The following is a 25,148-nucleotide window of genomic DNA, read 5'->3' on the forward strand; positions in this document are numbered from 1 at the left end:
GCCAAATTTCAGAGTTCCCAGGTCAAGGAGAAAATATTGCAAGCAGCTAAAAAGAAACAATTTGAGCATTGTGGAAATACAATCACGATAACATAGAATCTGGCAGCTTTTACATTAAGGGATCAAAGGGCTTGAAATACGATATTCCAGAAGTCAAAGGAACTGGGATTAAAACCAAGAATCACCTACCCAGCAAAACTGAATATAATACTTCAGGGGAAAAAATGGTCATTCAATGATATAGAGAACTTTTGAGCATTCTTGATGAAAAGACCAGAGCTGAATAGAAAATTTGCCTTTCAAACACTAGAATCAAAAGAAGCATGAAAAAGTAAACAAGAAAGAGAAATCATAAAGGACTTTCTAAAGTTGAACTGTTTACATTCCTACACAGAAAGATAATATTTGTAAGTCTTGAGACTTTTCTCAGTATTTGGGTAGCTGGATGGATTATACGCACACACACACACACACACTCACACACACACACACACACACACACACAAAGACAGCAGAGGCTGAGTTGAATAAGAAGGGATATCTAAAAAAATAAAATTAAGGGATGAGAGAGGAGTATATTGCGAGGAGAAAGGGAGAAATGGAATGGGGCAAATTATCACTCATAAAAGAGGTAAGAAAAATCTTTTTCAATGGAGGAGAAAAGGGAGGAGGTGAGAGGGAAAAAGTGAAGCTTATTCTCTTCACGTGACTTAAGGAGGGAATAACATGCCCCTTCAATTTGGTATGAAAACCTATCTTACAATACAGGAAAGTGGGGGTGAAGCGGATAAGCAGGGTGGGGGGGAATGATAGAACAGAGGGCAAATGGGAGAAGGGAGTAAATAGAAGTAAACACTTTTGGGGAGGGACAAGTTCAAATGAGAGAATAGAATAAATGGGGGACAGGATAGGATGGAGGGAAATATAGTTAGTCTTACACAACATGACTTTTATGGAAGTCTTTTGCAAAACGACACATATATAGCCTGTATTGAATTGCTTGCCTTGTCAGTGGGGATAGGTGGGAAGGGAGGAAGGGAGAGGAGTTGGAATTCAAAGTATTAGGAACGAATGTTGAGAATTGTTTTTGCATACAACTGGGAAATAAGAAATACAGGTAATGGGGTACAAAAATCTATCTTGCCCTACAAGAAAAGAGAGAAGATGGGGATAAGGGAAGAGTGGGGTGTGATATAAGGGGGACATATTGAGGGCAGGGGTAATCAGAATGCAAGGCATTATGGAGGGCAAGGGGAGAGATGGGGAGAAAATTTGGAACTCAAAATTTGTGGAAATGAATGTCGAAAACTAAAATGAACAAAAATAAAAATAAAATAAAAAAAAGTATTGTTTAAGTTTACTCTTTCCCACCTACTCCTCTTCCTCCTCTCAAATGAATAAAGTAAACAAAATAACTCAAAAACACAACCCAATGACACTAACCTCCTTACTCTTCTTCAAAATGACACTCTATATCTTGACTCAAGGAATTTTCATTGACTATCCCCCATTCCTGGAATTCTTTTCCTCCTCATCTCTACCTCCAGGCTTCCCTGCCTTCTTTCAATTCCCACCTTCTGCAACACACTTTTTCCAATTCCTTTTAATCTTAGTGCTTCCCTCTGAAAATATCTACAATTTATCTTCTTCATAGAATAGCTTGTTTTGCATTTTGTTAACCCTCTTAGATGGTGAGCTCTTCGGGATCTGGGACTCTCTTTTTCCTTTCTTTCCCCTTATGCTTAGCACAGCCTGGCACATGTGCATCTCACTACTGTTACTGTCTAAGTTTAAACTTACTTTTCCCATGGATACTAAGTATATTTGTGAGGAAGAATAAACCAAGTTTTTAGGAGAAGCTTTTGTATTAACTGTCTTTTTCATGCGGTCTGAGAATAGTCGTAACTATCCTCTGATGACCTAAAATGCCAATTCAAATAGGAGTTGGGAAATGCAGCATTCATTCATTCATTCATTCGTTCTCCTCCTTCTCCTCCTTCTTTTTCTCCTTCTATTATTTTTTTTCAAAAAGCTGGGACAATTCATTTTTTGTCCTGCATAGTTTTCATTTTTGATTTCTTGAAATAAAGCTCTGAAAAAAAAAAACAGGCTTTAAAAGGGCCAGTTGTGTTTCAAATGGAGCTACTTGACCCTGCCTTTAAACCCAAATCATTTCACTGAAAAGCCAATATTAGGCTCAATCCAAGCCTAAGTTTCTCATTGTGTAGATTCTAATAGCTTAAAATGAGTGTAAATATAAATCATTTTCTGTTCTGGTCAGAAACTCTGAAAGACTTCCCCTCCCAGATTGACATCTTTATGATGATAAATTAGGTCACCTTTTGTCTCGTTCTAACCTAGCCCTTAGTCACTGAATGAATTTGGCCTCAGATAAACTGATACCTGGGAAAGACTTAATTTACATAGGTCAAAGTCACCGAATGCATCTCTAGTCCTTTTGACCTTTGTCTTGCCACCGAACTTGGAGGAGAAAGTAATGCTGCCAATTTTGTGCAGCTCTGCTTCACTCAAAACTAACTCATGTGCCAGTCAAGACATCACCCTCATGATGATGTCATTGGTTCTCTCTCTTTGAGAATAAAAGATGAACAACAGCACTTTTCATGATCTACTCAGTGCCATTTTTTTTGCATTTTTATGGGGGGAGTGATTTCACCGTTGAAATGGCTACTAATCATAATGCTAAAGAGCTATCTAATGTTTCTAAGCAAAGAAGGCTGTAGTGTGCCTTATGGAGAAAATATGTGTGTTAGATTGGCTTCATTCAGGCATGACTTATAGTTCCATTGACTGAGTTCAATGTTAATGAATCAATTATGCGGTACATCCAGAAAAAGGAAAAGGGAATTCACCAATCAGTACATGAGGCCACTACAAAAAGTGCTAAAGTAAATGTTGTGACTAGGATTTTACTAAAATAAATGTTGTACTGGAAGCTAACCCTGTATATCCAGAGCAATGGTTCAGATTTTGCTTATTCAGCGTTCATGGTGACTTTATGTTATATAACTACTGTTACTAAGAACTGACTGTATATAATACATGCACAGTTTACTGTGAACAAGTATATGTATTGATAATTATTTATACACATTAGTATTTATTTAGAATAAAAACAAGAGCTTCCATTATATGTGACTGAGATAAAATAGAATTTTTTGTAATAAAATCAAAGTTGAAACAAGGCTATTCATGATCACTACTGCTATTTGATATAATATTAGAAATGTTGGCTATAGCAATGACAAGGAAAAGAAACTGAGGGAATAAACATAGGTAAAAAAGAAACAAAGTTAACACAAGTGAAACAATTAGTAACTTCAACAAAAATGTAGGACATAGATCCAAACAAATCATCAGCATTAATAATTGATTCATAATTAATTCACAAACGATTCCTAATTAAGAAGTAATATGATAACTTTTAAGGAATGGATGCTGGTTGTTGTCCATTCTTGAGGAAGATCAAAAGGACATCACTATGTTGGGGTCAAGGTACAGTGTCTCTGACCATGGATGATCAAACCACTATGAGCTCAGAAGGTTTTATAACAGGTTGGGCACAAATAGTCCATACAAACATTTGGAGTAGAAATATCTCTAAATTTGCACATCGCATGTTTCTTTTGAGGTACTGAAATTCTGCTTTGCTCATAGAGTACAGTGAATTCTTTGATGTAGGCATGATGGGGATGGGATCTGAGCCCTTGGATCTGGGTCCCAAAAAGGAAAAGCCCCTGGACTTTCCCATGCAGCCCAGGACCCTGCCATTCACCTGGGGTATCTAACCTTTCCCAGTTAATCCTTTCAACTGCTCTTTCATTGCTCTAATTGTCTGCACCTGGCCCCACTTAGCCCTCCACTCCTTAATTCCATCTAGACCCCTTCTATTACCTCCCAGTAACCCCAAATTATTTGGCAACTCCTAGATGTATCCAGATATTCCCACAGCCTTACTGTATAAAAGGTCCATCTTGTCTCTGTTAAAGGCTCTTAAGAGTCTGGCCCGGTTGTATTGACATCACAAGATGCAGATTCCTTAAGAATCTGGCCCATTTGTCAATACAAGTATCACAAGAGCTCAGATTCTTAAAATCTGGCTAATACTGAAAGTTCTTAAAATCTCACCTATTCCAACTGGTGTTTAAATAAACCTTATCTCTGACTGAAAGAAGGCTTGGGCCAAATTCCTTCGAGGCAGGACCTGTGACTTTTGACCTTGAATTCCAGTATTCCTAGTACCACTAGACCACAGCATACTATGTTGGGCAGTCCTATGCCAGGGTCTCCAATGTTTCACAATTAATTCCAAAATTCTTAAAAGAGTATTATGACAGTGTCCTTGTAATGCTACTTCCATATGAGCACTTGCCTCATGTGAGTTCTCTGTAAAATAGTATTTTAGGAAAATGCACATTTAGCATTCTATCAATGTGGCCAGCCCATCAGGGTTTTATTCTCTGCAGCAGAGTTTGAATACTTGACAGCTCAGCTCAAAAAAGAACTTCAGTGTCTTTTATCTTATCTTTCCAGGTGATCTTCAGAATTTTCCTAAGATGATTCAAATGGAAGAGATTCATTTTCCTAGCATGGCACTTGTAGACTGTCCCAGTTTCAGAGGCATACAACAATGAGGTCATCACAATGGCTGTGTAGACCTTCACTTTGGTAGGCTGCATAATAACTCTTCTCTCCCACACTTTCCTCCAGAGCCTCCCAAACACTGAGCTAGCTCTGGAAATGCATGTGTCAGCATCATTATCTATGTGTACATCCCTGGAAAGTTTACTTCCATGGTAAGTGAAGTTATCCACAGCATTCAAAATTTCTCCATCTACTCTAATCAATGTTTCTACATATGGATGGTGCAGTGCTAGCTAGCAGAGAATCTCTGTTTTCTTGGTGTTAATTCTTAGGCCAAAATTAACACAAATAGCAGAGAATCAATCTAAACTCTGTTTCATCTCAGCCTCAGAGAATGTATTGAGTGTACAATCATCTGCAAACAAAAAGTCACACACCAAATCTCACTCCACTTGAGTCTTGGTTTGCAGCCTTTTTAAGTGAAATAACTTAACATCAGTGTAGTAGTTGACCTTGATTTTCAATCTCATTGAAGACATCTGAAAACATCCTACTAAAAAACCTAGGAGTAGGCATACAGGTCTGCTTCACTTTACTGGTGAGTGGGAAAGCATGTGAGCATTGCCCATTATCTAGAACTCATACAAGCCAGCCAGTATAGAACTGGCATACTATACTGATGAATTTCTCCAGGTAACCAAATTTTGCCATTATCTTCCACAAGCGCTTATGACTAACAGTATCAAAGACTTTGGTCCTATTGATGAACATTTTGTACAAACCTCTGCTCTGATCCTGGCATTTGTTCTGTTATTTAAGGCAGCAAACGCCAAATCAACCATTCCTCAGCCCTATCTAAAGCCACACTGGCTGTTAGGTAGATAACCATCTTCCAGGTGAAGGATCAACCTATCAAGGAGAATTTTGGCAAGAATGTTTCCAGTAATGACTAAGAGAGAAAACACCCTCCTCCTCCACCCATGATTGTCACAGGATAACCCATTTCTTTTTTCTTTATAGAGATAGACAGTGGAGTCATCCTTGAGCTCCTGGGGAAAATCTTCCTCTTCTCATATGGCCTGGAAAATTTCAGTCAGCTTTTATATGAGCGATGGAATTCCTGCCTTGTGAATCTCCACTGGAATAGAATCAGTACCAGGCACTTTGCTATATGAGAGGAGCCTATAATGGCATTAAAAACCTTTTCTTCACTTGGAAGTTTGGCTAGAAAGGGATTGACTTCAACTTCAGGTAAACAGTAAATGACTTTAGCATTGGTTAATGATGGTCTGTTGAGAACACTATGGAAGTATTTAGCCACTCTCTCCAGAATCATGTCCTTGTCACTTATCAAAGTATCTCTATCAACATTGTGTCGTTGAAGTATACCATAGGTCTTTGACCGATAAATAGCCTTCAGGGCATCATAAAAGCACTTTGGATTGTGGCTATCATCAGAAAACTAAATTTCATCTACCTTTTTACTGAGGCAAGAATCTTGCATTTCTCTAAGCTCAGCTTGCACTTTACTTTTGTTGGAGTTAAACACAGTCTTCTTAGAGACAAACCCTGTGGAGTTCTAATTTCTTCGCTTAGCAACTTCTGAATTTCCCCAGCATTTTTATCAAGCCAGTCTTGATGCTTCAGATAAGTAAATGTGGCTCTGTACACCAATTCTCTGAAAGCTGCCCAGTCCTTTTCTGCTCAACTGTTGTCAGCTATGTGTTGGCTCAGCATTCCTTCCAAGTTAGCAACAAAATGTTCATGCAGTGAAAAATGCTCTAATGTTAACATTGAGTATTGTGGTAGTCATCTGGCACTGGAGCCATTGCTTTTGCTGAATGTGAATGTTTAGGTTGAAAAAGATAAGTCTATGACTGTCCCAGTACTGTGTACCACAAATCACTTCCCTTACTCTCACATTCTGTCTGTTTCTTCTCCTTATAATGACATAGTTTATTAAATACAAAATATTTGCTGCATGAGTGCATCCTTGAAGTTTTATTTCATTTAGGTAAATGGAAGACAGTGTTGGTGATAAGAAGGTCATGAGATGCACAAGTCTTCAGCAGAAAATGACTTTTGCTGTTGCTGTTTCCAGCTCCATTCCTCCCAAGGACTCGCTGCCACATCGGGTAGTCTGTACATACTCTGGTGGTAAAGGAACCCAGAATTGTAAGTTTATACTTTTTTTGCAGATTGATGATGAGGTCACCATGTCGTCATAATTTTTTTCATTAGCCTCATTTAAACCATCATTTGCATGGTGGGAATATGCATACTGATGATGGTGGCATGGTGCTTTCCTTCAAGTGACAATCATATTGCAATGTCTGTCATTTACTCCTTTTGGTAGGCATACAAACTTGTTGATTAGATTAGTTTTGGGGGCAGAGACAAGATGGCAGAGTAAGCAAGTACTCATCTAAGCTGTAAGACAAACTACTTCAGATACTTCTAAAAAGAAAATCTGAACAAATTTTAGAGTGGTAGAATACAGTAGGAGACAGAGTGTGGCAGATTTCTAACCCAGGAAAGCCTAAAAAGTCTACAGGAAAGATCTGTTGCATGAAGCTGGAGTAGCACACAGAGCATAGGCTGTACTAGCACAGACCCCTGCCATAGCAAAACTGAGAAGGAAGCCCACATGGTCTGAAGAAGCACAGCAGATTCTCAAACATATCAGCCCAGGATGGGAGTCCAGTGGAACTGAGCAAGAGAGAACTACAGAACTGCAGCAGCCACTCATGCAGACTGCAGATTAAATGTCTGTAAGTCACTTACTTGAACTTCTGGGAGCCAAGATGGCAGAGTGATCTGTACATGCTATTCCTTTCCCATTGTTGACCTTGAAAAACCCAGAGAATATTTCCCCAGGAAAAAACCTGGAACGGTGGGATCAGCCAAAGGAGTAAAAAGTCTCTTAGCTCATGATGCTAGGAAAATCACAAAGGGCCAGGGTCCCTCTTGCTGTGGCGGAAGAGAACCAATGTAGGACTGTCTGGGACAACTCCACCTCAGTGAATGTGGAGGAGATCCTGAGGCTTGAGGGGGGAGGTAGCCTGTAATCACCAACACCAGGACCCCATTCATGCCTCAATATAGCCAGAGAATCAGGAAGACACTAGCGCAGACGGGATTCACCAACTGTTGAGTTTGCCTATGCTCTAGCTCAAGAGAGGACACCTCCTGTGGACAGACCACCCCTCCCCCACACTTAATATAGCTAGCTCCAGTGTAACTCCAGGAAAACTCAGAAAGACTTCACCTGGTCTATCCTTTGGTACACCAGCCAGCTCAGCACCAGATAAGCTGCAGCATTTTAGCTTCTATCTGAAAGAACCAGAGGCCACAATATGCAAAGCCTCAAGTTCTAAGCACAAGAACGAGGGGATAGAACTCCCTGTGCCCCAGAAGTAGAGATCCACTTTAAAAGCCAGGAAAAGGATGATCAACATGAGCAAGAAGCAAACCAGAAACAGAATCTTACTATGCGGAAAAGGACAAGGACCAAAACGTGATACTGAAGTGGTCAGCATTGAAACTGTACTCCCATCTGAAACTGCATAAGGGACTGTGAACTGGTCTGAAGCCCAAAGAGCATTCTTGGAAAAGCTCAAGAAGGATTTTAAAAGCCAGATTAGAAAAGTAAAACAAAAACTGCCAATGATTTTTAAAATATGAAAAAAAGAAATCATGAAAGAATTTAAAAGGAAAATTAGACAAATGGAAAAGGAAGGACAAAAACTAACTGGAGAATACAACTCCTTGACAGGAACAATTGGACAGATGGAAAAGGAGATGCAAAAGTTAATTGAAAAAAGCAATCTATTAAAAATTAGAATTAGGCAAGTAGAAGCTAATGACTCTATAAGACATCAAGGATCAGTCAAACAGAATCTAAACAGTGAAAAAATAGAAGAAAATGTAAAATATCTCATTGGAAAAACAACTAACCTGGAAAATAGATCCAGGAGAGAAAAATCTAAGAATTATTGGTCTACCAGAAAGCCAAAATGAATAAAAAGAACCTGTACAATACCTTTCAAGAAATCATCAAGGAAAACTGCTCAGAGGTCTTACATGCAGAGGGCAAAATAGTCATCAAAAGAATCCACCAAACACCTCCTGAAACACTAAGGAATATCATTGCCAAATTCTACAACTATCAAGTGAAGGAGAAAATACTACAGGTAACCAGAAAGAAATAATTGAAATATTGAGGACCTAGAGTCAGGATCACATAGGACCTTGCAGCTTCTACATTAAAAGATCAGAGGGAGGGGGGGAAGGAGCCAAGATGGCGGAGTAGAAAGATACACATATGCTAGCTCTGAACCCACAGCCCATAAAATACCTGTAAAGAAGAACTCCCAACAAATTCTGGAGCAGCAGAAGCCACAGAACAGTGGAGCAGAGGAGATTTCTGTTCCAGAGAGCCCTGAAAAACCAACACAAAAGGTCCATCATGCACCAGACCCAGAGTAGAGCCCAGCCCTGCCTTGGTTGTGCGCCACCTAGAGGAGTAGATCTGAGCAGGCTTCAGGGACAGAATCTCCAGCAGCCGCGCAGGTCCTTCCACCCACAGGTGCCCAAGGTCAGTGAGAGGGTCTCTTTGGCTGGCTGAGAGGGGAGTGGGGTGTCCCCCATAACTCAGGCCCCCTCGAGAGGCAGCAGTGGAGGCAGCAGCAGACAGGGGCTCCCAAAGCAGGCAGGAGCTTGGATCCATTGTTGAAGGTCTCTGCATAAACCCCCTGAGGGTACTGAGCCCCGTGAGGTGGCCCTGTCCCCACCTGAGCACCTGAACTTAATCTCACACTGAATAGCAGCCCCACCCCCACTGAAAGCCCTGAGGCTGGGAAGCAGCATTTGAATCTCAGCCCCCAACCCCTGACTGGGTGGATCTGGAGGCATGGTGGGTGCAGAAAGGACACTCAGAAGTCAAGTCACTGGCTGGGAAAATGCCCAGAAAAGGGGAAAAAAAATAAGACCATAGAAGGTTCCTTTCTTGGTGAACATATATCTCCTCCCTTCCTTTCAGATGAGGAAGAACAATGCTTACCATCAGGTAAAGACACAGAAGTCAAGGCTTCTGTATCCCACACATCCAAAATAAATATTCCATGGGCTCAAGCCATGGAAGAGCTCAAAAAGGATTTTGAAAATCAAGTAAGAGAGGTGGAGGAAAAACTGGGAAGAGAAATGAGAGAGATGCAAGAAAAGCATGAAAAGCAGGTCAACACCTTGCTAAAGGAGACCCAAAAAATGTTGAAGAAAATAACACCTTGAAAAATAGGCTAAATCAACAGGCAAAAGAGCTTCAAAAAGCCAATGAGGAGAAGAATGCTTTCAAAAGCAGAATTAGCCAAATGGAAAAGGAGGTTCAAAAGCTCACTGAAGGAAATAGTTCTTTCAAAATTAGAATGGAACAGATGGAGGCTAATGACTTTATGAGAAACCAAGAAATCACAAAACAAAACAAAAAGAATGAAAAAATGGAAGATAATGTGAAATATCTCATTGGAAAAACAACTGACCTGGAAAATAGATCCAGGAGAGACAATTTAAAAATTATGGGACTACCTGAAAGCCATGATCAAAAAAAGAGACTAGACATCATCTTTCATGAAATTATCAAGGAAAACTGCCCTGAGATTCTAGAACCAGAGAGCAAAATAAGTATTCAAGGAATCCACAGATCACCACCTAAAAGAGATCCAAAAAGAGAACTGCTAGGAACATTGTGGCCAAATTCCAGAGTTCCCTGGTCAAGGAGAAAATATTGCAAGCAGCTAGAAAGAAACAATTTAAGTATTGTGGAAACACAATCAGGATAACACAAGATCTAGCAGCTTATACATTAAGAAATTGAAGGGCAGGGAATATGATATTCCAGAAGTCAAAGGAACTGGGACTAAAACCAAGAATCACCTACCCAGCAAAACAGTATAATACTTCAGGGGAAAAAATGGTCTTTCAATGAAATCAAGGACTTTCAAGCATTCTTGATGAAAAGACCAGAGCTGAAAAGAAAATTTGACTTTGAAACACAAGAATGAAGAGAAGCATGAAAAGGTAAACAGCAAAGAGAACTCATAAGGGACTTTACTAAAGTTGAAATGTTTACATTCATACATGGAAAGACAATATTTGTGACTCTTGAAACTTTTCAGTATCTGGGTAGTTGGTGGGATTACATACACAGGATGGGATCATATCTTTAAAAAATGAAATTAAGGGGTGAGAGAGAAATATATTGGGAGGAGAAAGGGAGAAATGGAATGGGGCAAATTATCTCTCATAAAAGAGGCAGGCAAAAGACTTTTTAGTGGAGGGAAAAAGAGGGGAGGTGAGAGAAAAACATGAAGTTTACTCTCATCACATTTGACTCAAGGAAGGAATAAAATGCACAGTCATTTTGGTATGAAAACCTATCTTACAATACAGTAAAGTGGAGGAGAAGGGGATAAGCAGGGTTGGGGGGATGATGGAAGGGAGGGCAATGGGAGGAGTGAGCAATCTGAAGTCAACACTCTTGGGGAGGGACAGGATCAAAAAAGAGAATAGAAGCAATGGGGGGCAGGACAGGATGGAGGGAAATATAGTTAGTCTTACAGAACGCGACTATTATGGAAGTCTTTTGCAAAACGACACATATATAGCCTGTATTGAATGCTTGCCTTCCCCAAGAGAATGGGTGGGGAGGGAGGGATGAAGAGAAGTTGGAACTCAAAGTTTTAGAAACAACTGTTGAGTACTGTTCTTGCTACTAGGAAATAAGAAATACAGGTAATGGGGTATAGAAAGTTATCTGGCCCTACAGGACAAAAGAGAAGATGGGGACAAGGGAAGGGAGGGATGATAGAAGAGAGGGCACATTGGTGATAGGGGCAATCAGAATGCTTGATGTTTTGGGGTGGGGGGAGGGGACAAATGGGGAGAAAATTTTGAACCCAAAATTTTGTGAAAATGAATGTTAAAAGTTAAATAAATATATTTTAAAAAAAAGATCAGAAGGATTGAAATATGATATTCCATAAGGCAAAGGAGCTGGGACTACAACCAAGGATCAATTACTCAGCAAAATTGAGCATAATATTTCAGGCAAGGAGATGGACATTCAATGAAATAAGGGATTTCCAGACTTTCCTGATGCAAAGCAAGAGTTCAATAGAAAATTCGATCTTCAAACACAAGTCTCAAGAGAGGCATAAAAAGGGAAATGGGGAAAAAGCTTGTTATTCAATATGGACAAACTGTTTACATCCCTGTAAAGGAAGATGATATTTGTTAATCTTGAGAACTGTATATTTATTATGATGTTTTAAAGGGATATACATAAATAGGGGAGTGGGCATAAATTAAATGATATGATGATAAAAAATGTGATTTAAGGGTGCAAAGGCATTGTAACAAGAGATGTGAAAAGGAAGAGGCAAAAAAACATAAATCACATCACAGGAAGAGACACAAAAACGTATTACAGTAAAGGGAAAGAGGGGAGGGAGATGAGCACTCTTTGAGATTTACTCTCACCTGATTTGGTTCAAGGAGGGAACAACAAACTCAGTTATATATAGAAATCTAACTAGCTCTATAGGCAGTAGGAGGGGAAGTGGGAAAGAAAAGGGAGGGGAGGCTAAAAGGTAGGGAAGAAGTAGTAAGGGAAAACGGGAGTAAAAGGGAGGGGGCTGAAAGAAGGGAGGGAAGACTGAGGGAAGTGGTGATCAAAAATTAAAACTATTGTGGAAGGGAAGGGAGAAAGGAAAACTAAAAGTATAAGCAGGGGGGAAAGAGGATGAAGGGAAAGACAGATAATAATCATAACTGTGAATGTAAATGGAATAAACTCTCCCAAAAAACAGAGGTGGATAGCAGAATGGATTAAAAACTATAATCCAACAATATATTGTTTAAAGCAAACACATTTGAAATAGGAGGATACACACACTGTAATGGTAAAAGGAGGGAGCAGAATATATAATGCTTCAGCTGATGTAGGAAAAGTAGGGGTAACAATCCTAATCTAATACAAAGCAAAAGCAGATATAGACCTAATCAAAAGACATAAGGAATAAAACTATATCCTCCTAAAAGGCACCACAGACGATGAATCAATATCATTACTAAACATGTATGCTCCAAGCGGTATAGCATCCAGATTCTTAGAGAAGAAGTTAGGGGAGTTACAGGAAGGAATAGACAGCAAAATTATACTACTGGGGACCTCAGCCTCCCCCTTTCCAAACCTGATGAGTCTAACCTCAAAATAAACAAGAAAGAAGTTAAGGAGGTGAATGAAACTCTGAATAATGTAGATATGATAGATCTCTGGAGAAAATTGAATGGGGATAGAAAGGAATATACCTTTTCTCAGCAGTACATGGCACATATACAAAAATTGACCATGTACTAGGGCATATAAACCTCACACTCCAGTCTAGAAAGGCAGAGATAGTCAATGCATCCTTCTCAGATCATAAGGCAATAAAAATTATGTGTAATAAGAGACCATGGGAAGATAGACCAAAAAGTAATTGGAAACTAAATAATCTAATCCTAAAGAATGAGTGGGTTAAACAACACATCATAAAAACAATTAGTAACTTCATTCAAGAGAATGATAATAATGAAACAACCTACCAAATTTATGGGATGCTGCAAAAGCAGTTCTTAGGAGAAGTTTTATATTATCGAATGCCTACATAAATAAAATAGAAAAAGAGAAGATCAATTAATTGGGCATGCACCTGAAAAAACTAGAAAAAGAACAAATTTAAAATCCCCAAGTAAGTATCAAATTAGAAATACTGAAAACCAAAGAAGAGATTGATAAAATTGAAGTTAAGAAAACTATTGAACTAATAAATAAAACTAGGAGTTGATTTTATGCAAAAACCAATAAAATTGATAAACCTTTGGTCAGTTTGATTATATTAGTTTTGATTGCAAACCATATGCCAGCTTTATGGTGCTTCTTATTACTATGGCCACTCCAGAAAAATGTCTACAGCTCTGACCAGCAATTTGGTCCCCATTTGCCATTTTTGTATCACTTAGTGTTGCTATGTGGATGTGATACCTGCTGTGTTCTCTCACAACACAGCTGTACATCTTTCAGATCTGCTGGATTTCATGTTGTCCATAGGTGTGCACATATTCTATGTATCAATGGTGAGTGGAATCATCTTCACAAAAGTTTTTGTATATTTTCTGTGTTTCAGCCACAGGGTGGGACCTCCTCCTATTACAATAAGCAGGCCAGGTTTGGGGGAAGCAGAAAAAATTTAGGACACCTCTTCAGGCCCCTTTTTTCATGTTTTTCATGTCAGCAGATGAGCAGTGAGAGCCTTATAAAAAAGGCTGCTCAGATACCCAGGGGCCTGCTAAATCCCACTGCTGCTTCAGTCTAGTGAGAAGACAACCCTATGGCCTGACCCACTTGTGTGGAAGGTTGTGACTACCGCTCCCAGTGTATCCATATCTGCTGGTCATCACTAACCTGTTACCACAGGACTTTGAGGTAGGTAAAAAATGGAAAAAATGCATGGGTGATGTCTTTTAACTTGAGCATAAATTGGATTTAAGTGAGGCAGAGTTGTGTGAAGTCATCAGTCTAAGTCTGTCTTCCAGAGTCATTGAAGTCCTACAGCATAATAAAGTCAAGATGATTGATGATGGCCCAGGATGTAGTGGATGACCTTGGCATCTTTATTGTCTAACCAAGCTCTAAGCACTCCACAGTGCCTACTTTAGCCACTGGAACAAATTATTCTTATCCACCCATTTCACTGGGGGAAATCTTCACATGCTTAGGGTAGATATTGCCCAAACTCACTGACAGGTTTGAGACCCTTGGGTTGCCCTCAACCTAGTTTAACATGTCTTCCAAAATGGTATTCCAAGGTGTGGCCACTGTGTATGCTACAGCTTTTTGAAACTACAGATGAGAGTTGGGTGAATCAGGTGGACACCAAAGGTGAAAAGTAGCCCTCACACCACAGGCACTAATCTTCCCTGAACATTCTACACCCCAGGGAACGAATGCTAAAGAATGAATCAAAGGACCTTTGTTCAAATTCTACCTTAGATACTTACCACATATGTAAGCTTGGGGAGGTCATTTAAACTCCCTGGACTTCAGTTTCCCCATCACTAAAATGGAGAGGGAAGATGGCTGGACTAGATGATCTCTGAAGTAGCTTCTAGATTTAGTTCTATGATAGTAGAACTACTGCTATAGTAGTACTTCCAAGCCAAACTATGACACTTTTATCTAGAAAGAGTGACAAAGAAAAGATATTAGCAAGTACTGACCCAGAGATCTGATTTCTCATCTCCACAAAATCTTTATGGAGATGTCTTCATGGTCTATGCATAAATGGAGCGTTGCCCAGATGGGGCAAAAATGAGATATGGATATGCAACCTTTTCAGCTGATTTTCCATTTTAAACTACTTCTTAAGGGTTACAGAGATGACTGGGAGATGCAGAGACTATTGGACTTACTCTTTTATTGGTTTTTTTTATTTGAAGAGATCATTTGAGTTGGTAAAGGAAAATGTAATTTTATATGTATATATACAGATGCCACACATATCTAAAAGCTCAAATAACTGATTTTCCCCAATATTTTTGTGAGACATTGATAGCAATGATTTTGTTTTTGTTTTTAGGGGGAAAGCTGATAGATTTATAAAAGAAAAATCCCCTTACTCAAACTGGGACCAATACAGATTCAGCAGCATTTCCTCTGTCTTATAAAACTACAATGATATTGTACAATGATAATTGATATTTATTATGATGATCCAGTGGCAGTGCTAAATCCACAAATACTTTTTGAATAATTTGCAAGCTTTACAATAGAAAAAATATGAAACAAATTCCCAGGACTAGTCAAGGAATTCAAATTTTATCCAGCAATTAATGTGTTCAAGGAAATTTCGTATCTTCTTAAAGAAGCTTTTTTTAAATATCAGAACAAATCATCATTTTTCTTTCCTTACTGATTCCTTACTCACTCTCCAAAACAGCAATCCCAAACATTCTGTTCTCTACTCAAGCCTCCCACATCCTTCACAATTAAACCCCTGACATCATATTTTTCTGAGTGCATATAGGCCATTTGGCTTGAGTTCCCTCTTCTCTTGTCCTGTTTTTCTTTACTCCACCTCAGAGCCCTTTGGCAGCATACCTTCTTTACTCAAGTCTCTGATAAAGACATGGCTTCTTCTCCATTTGTGTACCCTTGATCTCAAATTGCCCCCACAATCATCCTCCCCTCCCTCTAATCTTCAGTCTTTTTTTTTATCTACTGGCTTTTTCCCAGCTGTTTACAAACTTACAGTTCAACTGAAATTGTTCTCTCCAAAGCTCCCAAAGGTATTTTCTCAATGCTCATTCTTCCTTAACTCTTGGGATTTGATACTGCTCATCGACCTCTCCTCCTAGATATTTTCTGCTCTTTTTCCTATGAAATGATTATTCTTCATGACCAAAGAGTATCAAAATGACATCACTACATTGGGGTCAAGGTACAGTGGGTCTGACTGAAACTGATTAGACCAAGATCAGCTCAGAAGGCAGAGAGTCTACCACAGGTTGAGCACAAATAGTACACATTTTATAAATAATCCGTATGATACCTCTGTGGTAGTACCTGTTCAGTCTCCTTTGCTAGACCATCATACATATCACACTTTGGAAGGGCATAAGGAATTTGATGTCCCACAGACATCTCAAACTCAACATGTCCAAAATGAAACTGATTATCTTTCCACTGAAACAAATTCATTTTGTGAATGGTTCCTATTTCTGTTCATGGTATTCTCATTCTTCCTGTCATTCAGATCATCCTCAACTGCTTATTCTCACTTGCTCTACACAGATAATCAATTGTCATATCTTACTTACTTCTCCAACTATAACATCCTTTCAACCTGTCATCTTCTCTCCATTCACACAGCTTACAACTCTAAGTCAGATCTTCTTCATCTTTCATCTGAACTGTTCTGATAACTTCCTAATTAATCTTCCTGCCTCAAGTTTCTTCTCATTCCAACTCACTCAGCTGCCAAAGTTATTTTCCTAAAAGGTAGGTCTGACCAGGTCATTCCTCTACTCAGTAATCTCCAGTAGTTCTTTATCACTTCTGGATCAAATATAAATTCCTCTGTTTGGCATTGTAAATTATAATCTAACCCCAAGTTACCTTTATAATCTTTTAATAAAAATAATACTGAAAATGCTATTTGATATAAGCAGTAATAGTCTAATGATCTGCTTTTGATATTCCTGTCATTTGCAATCCAGATCAGGCTTGACTGTCTACTATGTTGCCCCCCACTGGCATATCTAACAGCCAGATCCTCTAGATACCTTCCCTGTAATGAATTATTCCTTGGATACTGATCTGTGTTGCTAAAAGTGGGAGAGGATTGGATGGAGGAGTGGAACATTATGCATCTCTGTATGCTATGCTTCCTCCAAACTTTACAGAGATTTCAGGCTCTTCCAGGGGGGTTACACTCTGGTTATAACCAGAAAAGAGCCCAGAAATTTCCCTTCTGAGCTGGCCTATTCTTTGAGCAGAATGCACCACCCTTACTGTCAAAGCAACATGCCTCAATATGGCTTAATGGATTTGGGAAGGAGAGGGAGAAAATATAATGATAAAAAAAAAACCACCAAGGAATTCATCTGTCAGTCTGGCTTCTGGTTTGGATATCTACATTCAGAGAATCTCCTTGATTAAAAACAATTTTTTAAGCTAGCCACCTGCTAAATTTCCAGCAGGTTTTACCATTCTGATCAATGTCCTATAAAGTGATATGAGATTCTTGGAACATGAAAGGCCGCTTGACTTTTGTTAATGGATAGCGGCCAGGGCTGTCATCCAAATAGCCATAAAAAAATAAGCCTATGTGCCCAACAGCACTCTCAACCAGCAAGGTAAAATTGGGTAGTTATAGGTAGTAATTTAGAATGTGTAGTTTGTCATGGAAGTGGTAGAACATTGAAGAAAAAGAAAAGAGAACCAATATAATGGGTCCATATTTTCTATTTTCACTACTACTATTTGTTAAAAATTGACAAACTGAAACCTGAAGCCAGTGGATTAAGTGCTAATGTGCAAGTCTTCATTCTCTCTTTCTTTATCACTTGATTGCTTTTACAAAGAGGTATGTACAAAGAATATATAGCAAGAATGAAGGTTAAAATCCAACAGAGGTTTCTCCAATACCAGGAACACACTGTTTCCTCTATTACCACAGTCCTTGGAAGCGGTGACCTTCAATTTAAGTAGCAGTTAAAAGGCATCTGTGACATCAAATTCACTTCTGAATTTGGCATAGAAAATAGTCAAAATTGCTGTCTTACTTGCAGGACTCAACAAATTGATCCATTTCTTGTCTGGATCCCTAAGGTTGATCCTTACCCTATACTGGCATCTCACTTGGCATGGATGCCCACAAACTCTGGCATTGACTTTAGACATTTCAAGATCTCAGTGTGCAGGTATAAAGGTAAAGGAATTTGAAGTTCTTCCCTGCTCCTTAATAGTCCCATGTGACATGTTTTGACCCAGCCCACAGCTTGAGTCACATGGAGTTAATGGTAGGAGGAGATTGCTGAATAGGTGCAGCAGGAAGATAGAGTTAGGCAGAGCTGAGACAAAGCAGCTAGAGTGAGTGAGAAAGTGGAATTTTGCCTAGGGGAGCTTGTTTGTGGGAAGGTCTAATGAAGGGAAGGCTTGGGGATGGCAGTGCTCCTTCTATTGGTAATTCGTACAAACTTCGTTGTTCCTGATGGGGTTCTTGGGTGCATGTGCTTGGGCCCCAATTCTAAAATCACATTTTTCTTTAAAAATCACATTTCTCCCTAGCCTCAAAACACTATCCCAGGCAGTATATCCCCAGCCCAAGGATACAACCTGCCCTAGAAACAACCATCATCTCCCTTCTAGCTTCACCTATAGAACTCATTAATTTGAACCAACTGTGCACTGGCTTAACAGGCCATAATGACATTTACTACTCACTGACCAATCATATGTATCCTAGACTTAGACATATTTATACTCCCTTACATTTATCTTGTCTAACAAGACATTGATGAGAGCAACCTGGTATTTCTGAGCCAGCCCTGACCTCTAGTTGACTTAGTGATGTTTCAAGCCTAAAACCTCACCTGCAGGTAGCCCCTTTTGGGCTATTTCCTGATGAACTTTCAGTAAAATACCTGTGCAGTAGATACAAAAAGTGCATGTTCCTTTAAGAAGTGGCCACTCCTTAACCACTTCCTAATCCCACCCCAAAACACCTAGTTAGCCTATTTGGCACAAGTGACACTATAGAATAGCCTATATAAACTTTACCTGTACCCCTCTAAGGTTTCAGGTTCCCTAAGAACTCTTGCCTGCTGAAAAGCTTCTTAAATCTTTATCTTGGCCTCAACAATGGTCTTTGTGGGGGGGTCTCACACCACCCCCACTTCCAGCCCTCATCAGTCCCATGGTGGAATTGACTTTCTGTTATCGGAATAAATATCTTGGTTTCATCTTTGAGCAAGAGAGTTTATATTTGCGAATTTACCCTTGAAATACACATGCATATCCACAGCAGCTGCTGTGGGTATCACATTGGTGTTACAGTAGGCTGTCAGGCTGGTTGTTTAGAGGAACTGTCTCAAGCTTACAGCTAGATATCTACTACTTTTTGCCTACTAGAAGTTACCTGCTAGCTTTCTTTTATTTCCCAAAAGGAGTCACATATTTTTCACATTTCACTGTTACTAATAGCAGAAGCAAGTATTTATTCCTTCTATCTCAGCCCATAAGGAAGGTGTAGTGACTGAAGCTTTGCCCTATTGTACAAAATTTAGATGCTGGACATATGTCTCTGTTCAAAACTTCCTTCCCGGCCTGAGATTCTATGACCTAAAGCCACAACAAAGATTGGTCAGTTCCTCAAAGTGTAAAGCAGCTGCTCTCATGGGTCCATCTATCACTTTCATACTGAGGATTTACAACTTTTTATATTCCACTACAACCTCTCTTCTGAACTCTAGCCTTATATAGCCAACTCCCTATTAGATATTTCCAATCAAATTTTATAGGTATCTCAAACTCAAGATATATAAAATAGAACTTCTTATCTTTTCCCTTCCTTCTTCCTAACTAACCTATTCATGTTGAACTTACTGCCATCTTTCAGCTCCACAACCTTGGAGATCTCCTTAGCTCTTCCTCTTAGCTTCACCCCTCAGAAACTATTAGTTGCCAAGTCTTGCTAGCTTTACCTTCACAACAGCTCCAATTTTTATCCCCTTCTCTCTTCTCATATGATCATCACCCTAGCTCTGACCCTCATCACTTAGGCTACCACATAGCTTCATAACTGGTCTCTCTGGTTCTTCTTTTTTCAATCCATCTTCCACCTAGAAGCAAAATTAATATTTCTAAAGCACATGTCCTTCTCTTGCTCAAGAATCTCCAATGGCTTTCTCTTGCCTTGAGAATTTAAAAAGAAAAATCCTCTTGGCATTTAAAGCCTTCACAATTTATTTCCCATTATTTTCCTTCACAGAGCCTATGTACTAGCCTCATTGGCCTGTTGGTTATTCCTCACACATGACATCACCTCTCTTTTCTTTTTACCTTTGCCCTGGTTGTCCACTGTGCTGGAATATTCTTCCTTTTCCCCTTTACTTCCCAGAATCCCTTATTCCCTTCAAAGTTGAATTATTCCACCTCCTGCAGGGAGACTCTTGATCTCATCAATTGGTACCACCCTACCCCCAGAAATTATTTTGTATACATTTTGTATTTAATATTGTATGTACATTATTCATTCCTGTGCTACACATGGAAGGTAAGCTCCTAGGCAGAAGGGGTAATTTCATTTTCTTTGTATCCTTAGTGCCTAGAACAGTACCTGACTCATAGCCAGTGCTTAATAGAGGTGTGTTGAACTATTGAAGGCATCCTTTTAAAAAGAACTGTCTTAACCCATTTGCATCGGAAAGGACCTTGCAAATAAACACTTGAATTTTGAGGTTTTTTTGGTTTTTTGCTTATTTTGTTTTGCTGGGTTGAGGACGTCAGGTAACTAAAGAAGGATAAAGGAAAAGAAAGCTCCTAAATTATGTTATTGAAGAGACTTTTTGGATTACATCACAAAGAGGGTTTCATAGTTACAGGATGCTTTCTAAAATACCTTACAGTTTCCATGTAAAATATGTAATTTTTCTTCCCAATATATAAAAATGAAATTAGACACCAAAGGTTTAAGTAACTTGACTGAGGTCACCTATTAAGCTGGTGACTGAGGCAGAACTGGGCTTCTAGAGCCTTTAGCTTTTGACAGCAGTGTGAAAGTGATAGTCATTGATTCTATCTTGTCAGTTCACTTCAAAAATGTCAAGCTTGTATCAGAAAAATAAAAACACCATACAGTCTCACCCCAGCATTATGAAATTGGGAATAGGCTGAAATCAACACATTTGTCTGCTGCCTATTTCCTAGAATCATAGATTTACAGAAAAACAAATGGCATTCTAGAAGAGCTCCATTTCCTCACCATTCATTGTCTGACCTCTTGTAGTCTGGCTCCCATACTCACCATTATGCTGAACCAGCTCTCTACAAGGTCAACAGGGCATTCTTATCAAGAAATGTAATATCCTTCCCCCAACTCTTTCTCCTCTCTCCACTCCTCCCACCCTCACTTCTTGGCAACATTGGATACTGTTGACCACATCCTCTCCTTTGGCTTCCATGAAATTAGACTCTCATGCTTCTGCTACCTCTCTGATCCTGTTCTTTATTCTCTGTCTCCTCCTAGCCCTTAAGTAGATGTGTCTCCCAGTGTTTCATCCTTATACCTCTTCTTTCCATATACTTTTTTAATAATCTAGTCTCACAGCTTTAAGTATCACCTTTGCAAAGATATCTCTCAAACCTATATCTCTATCCTCAACTTCTTTACAGAAATCCAGTTCTATATGTCTTCATAGACTGGGAGAGCTCCCTATATACTATCACCCCACAATGAACTTGTCTAAAACTGAATTTATAATCTCTTCTCCTCCCTACCCCTGAATCTTCTCCTCCTCTAAACTTTTCTACTCCTGTTGATGGCACCATCTTCCTCCCAGTTACACATGATTACAACTTTGAAATTACAATTAAAACCTCTTATCAGAAATGTAAGAAAGTATGACAATGTTTTAAATGAGCTGTGATGATGATTTATATTAAATATCATAAGTATAAGCTAGAAATAGAGGTATATCAATATTATATTACCAATAACTGATATCTATATAGTACATTATGTATTTTAAAGTGCTTTACATAAATTATCTTTTGATCATTAAAATAATTTTACACTTTGGAAAGCTGAGGATCAGAGAAGTTATGTTATTTTCTCTGAGTCACACAGCTAGCAAATGTCTGAAGTTGGGTTTGAATCCAGATCTTCTTGAATCCAAGTCCAATACTCTATCCACTATGTCTTGTTGTCTCTTTGCAGGAGGTTACTAATAACAAAATAGTCTAGTCCGTAGACGGAGTAAGTAAAAACCTGTATGGATCACTGGTACTGTGTCCACCATTTTGAAATTAACTATATTAACAAAAAGAAATTTGTTCTTATGAGCCAGAATTCAAATTTGATATGGAATCTCAACAGTCTAATAGTACACTCAGGATTGCTCCCAGACTTAAATTTGAAAGAAAGTCAAGAGCTGTCAATGTAAATACCTACTCAAATTCAACTTATCTGTTTATTATTCCTTTTTGAATGTTGTTCAATAAGAAATCTCATGGTTTATCTAATGATATGCCGATGAGTTTCATCAAGAAGAATACTGGGTATCCTGGGTAAAGAGAATTTTTAAAAAGCACTTTCTACCTATTTAAGAAAAAACAATTGTTCTGGAAGTGACTCCATTTGGTATCCTGATTTAATTGTCCAGAGACTGAACTAGGAACATGGGTGCTTTGCTTCAATAACCTTCTTCCTTCCCTCCCTTTCACATTTACTAGGTACCTACTATGTATATGACATTGTGCTAAATCCTGATGTTAGAAGCACAGCTCTTAGTTCAGATTTCATGTTGGGATGATATGAGACTCTCAAGTCGAACATTTAACAGAGGAGGTTTACTTTGCCCCAACACATCAGGCTTGAGTTTCCAGCAGTATTATTTCTCTAGATGTAGAAATTGTGTCTGGTCAGTAGGACATTGTGATATAGCAACTAGCATAGTCATGGTTACCCATGAAATCTAAGGTGCCCCTACTCCAAGTGACAATGAATTAGGGATGTGCCCTAGATGACCAGGAAGCTATATTAGGGAAGCTGGCACTCATCAGATCCTGCAAGTAGTTTGTGTTCTTTCAGGTAAAGCCTCCTTGTATTGTGGGTGGTAGGAAAGAAGTCATATAAGGGAAACTCTGGTCCTATCACAATTGGCAATACAAAGATGAAAAGTAACATAGTTCCTACCCTCAAGGAGATGACATTCTACTAAAAGGGTTACAACATTTACTCAAAAAAAGTACAATGCAATGCAGGGATAAAGGAGAGATCCAGACAAAATCCTCACAAAAATTATCTTAATGATGAGTTCACAACCAGCTGGAGAGATCAGGATGATGAAGGTGATACTTGAGCTGGGAAAGTAGGGAATAATTTCAACATGTACAAATTAGAGAATATGTTATTTTCATGGGATCTAAGAACAATAGAATAGTTCGGCTATAACGTAAAGGGAATAGGTGAAGTGGGCTTGTGACATAAGACTGGGAAGGTAAGATAGAGGGGAAACACTAGAATAAGAATTTGAACAGATACCATTCAAGAAGAATCACTCTGATCCTTCAGGAGTACCCCTTGACCTAAAGGGGAGGAATAGCCTTCTTTGCTCTGGAAGAATGAACTACACAGGATTCAGTATCCTGGTAGTGGAGAGATTTTAGATGTTAATGAAGTATAAAGTATGACCACTTCTGTGGATGATTGAGGTGTAATAGAGATGGTAATAAATGGAATTAGATGCAACTAAATGCCTCAGTGGATAGAGAACTGGGCCTGGAGTCAGGAAGACCTGAGTTTAAATCCAGCTTCAGACACTCAATAGCTGTGTGACCCTGGGTAAGTCACTCAATTTCTGTTTGCTTTGGAGGTATCTAGGTGGGTGGATAGAGAACTAGACCTAGAATCAAAAAGATCTGAGTTCAAATTCAGCCTAAGACACACTAGAGGTGTGACCCTGAAAAAATCACTTGACCTCTGTTTGTCTTAATCCACTAGAGAAGGAAATGGGAAACCCTTCCAGTAGGTTTGCAAAGAAAACTACATACATAGTCATGATTGAGAAATTAAATGACAACAAATCAAGGGAATTAAGGAACTTGATGAGCATGGAGGCCAGGATGTCAGAAGGCTAATCAACTTGAGTTATGGAGATAGGGATTGGAATGTAGGGGAAGACTATGAGTCAGGTGCCAAAGTCAGTGAGGAAAGTGGGAGTGTTCCGGAAGTTGATATATTCAACAGAAAATAATAAAACTAATCAAGAGATGTTTAATTTAGCTAGGGCATGGATATTTAATGAGGAGATTTTTGGTAACCTATTAAGATAAGTAGGTTTGACTTGACCTTCTAGCTCTAGGGCTACTTTGGATTAAACATTCAAGAAACATTTTATTAAGTTAGAGAGATTTTAGTCAAAATGAAATGTTTGTAGTTTAGCTCTATCCCATTTAAGATTACCTTCTATCCACTCTGCATGTGTCTTTTAGATTTTGATTATTCTGTCGCCCCCAGTAGAATATAAACTTCATGAGGATAAAAGCATAAAACCTTGAGGTAAAAGGTTGCTTTTAGCTATTTTTGTTTACCCATTGCTTGGCCCAATGTCAGACAAATAGTGAGTGGTTAATAAATGCTTATAGATTGTTAAGTGTGCCTTCATAATTGATTATGAAAATAAACATCTCTATCTTAAAAGCTTATTTTACAACATATGTAAAAGACAACTAAGAGCTCTAGATGGTTGGGTATCTATGGGACCAGGACCCAAGTTCAGAAACCATCACATAGACATCGAAGGAAAAATTTTTGTTAATGTATGCCACAGCTGAACACCTTGGCTTGCTCAAATGAACCTGTTCATTCCACTTAGTTTTTAAAATGAAATAAAAGCTTTCTCTCTGGAAATGATATTTAAATGAGTGATACCTTAGACTATCTAGAAAAGGCAAATGTATAGTTGTCATTGTGTGCCCCCATGGTTCTGGTTGAAACCTTTTTGTTCTCCCCTACAGCACGCATTCAGATTCCACATTCTTCCTTTGTTTTGTTTTCATAATAGGTTTTAAAGAATCTCCTCTACAGTGACAGGTACCTTGCTTCTAAATAGCTGGTTTCTCTCTAGAGAAGAAAAGGAAGATCATTTTGAAAGCAAAAGTTGATGACGTGAATGACATTTTTAACCCACAAAAGATAGTAGATATTTGTGAATTCAGTACA

General features: G+C 38.8%; 1 long non-coding RNA gene across 2 annotated transcripts in view; it reads right to left on the reverse strand.

The window, feature by feature from the left end:
• Nucleotides 1–25,148, reverse strand: part of LOC140504926 (uncharacterized) — a 290,680-nt gene that overhangs the window by 8,130 nt on the left and 257,402 nt on the right. The window contains exons 6-8 of one of the 2 annotated variants that reach the window (XR_011967284.1): nucleotides 14,704–14,881; nucleotides 13,249–13,306; nucleotides 7,085–9,046 (exon numbers count right to left, since the gene is read on the reverse strand). This is a non-coding gene — a long non-coding RNA (uncharacterized lncRNA). Of the gene's footprint in view, nucleotides 1–7,084; nucleotides 9,047–13,248; nucleotides 13,307–14,703; nucleotides 14,882–25,148 lie in introns of those variants that run through there. The other variant, XR_011967283.1, reaches the window with a different exon arrangement.

Source organism: Notamacropus eugenii, chromosome 5 (genome assembly GCF_028372415.1).
Source record: "Notamacropus eugenii isolate mMacEug1 chromosome 5, mMacEug1.pri_v2, whole genome shotgun sequence".
NCBI lineage: Eukaryota > Metazoa > Chordata > Mammalia > Diprotodontia > Macropodidae > Notamacropus > Notamacropus eugenii.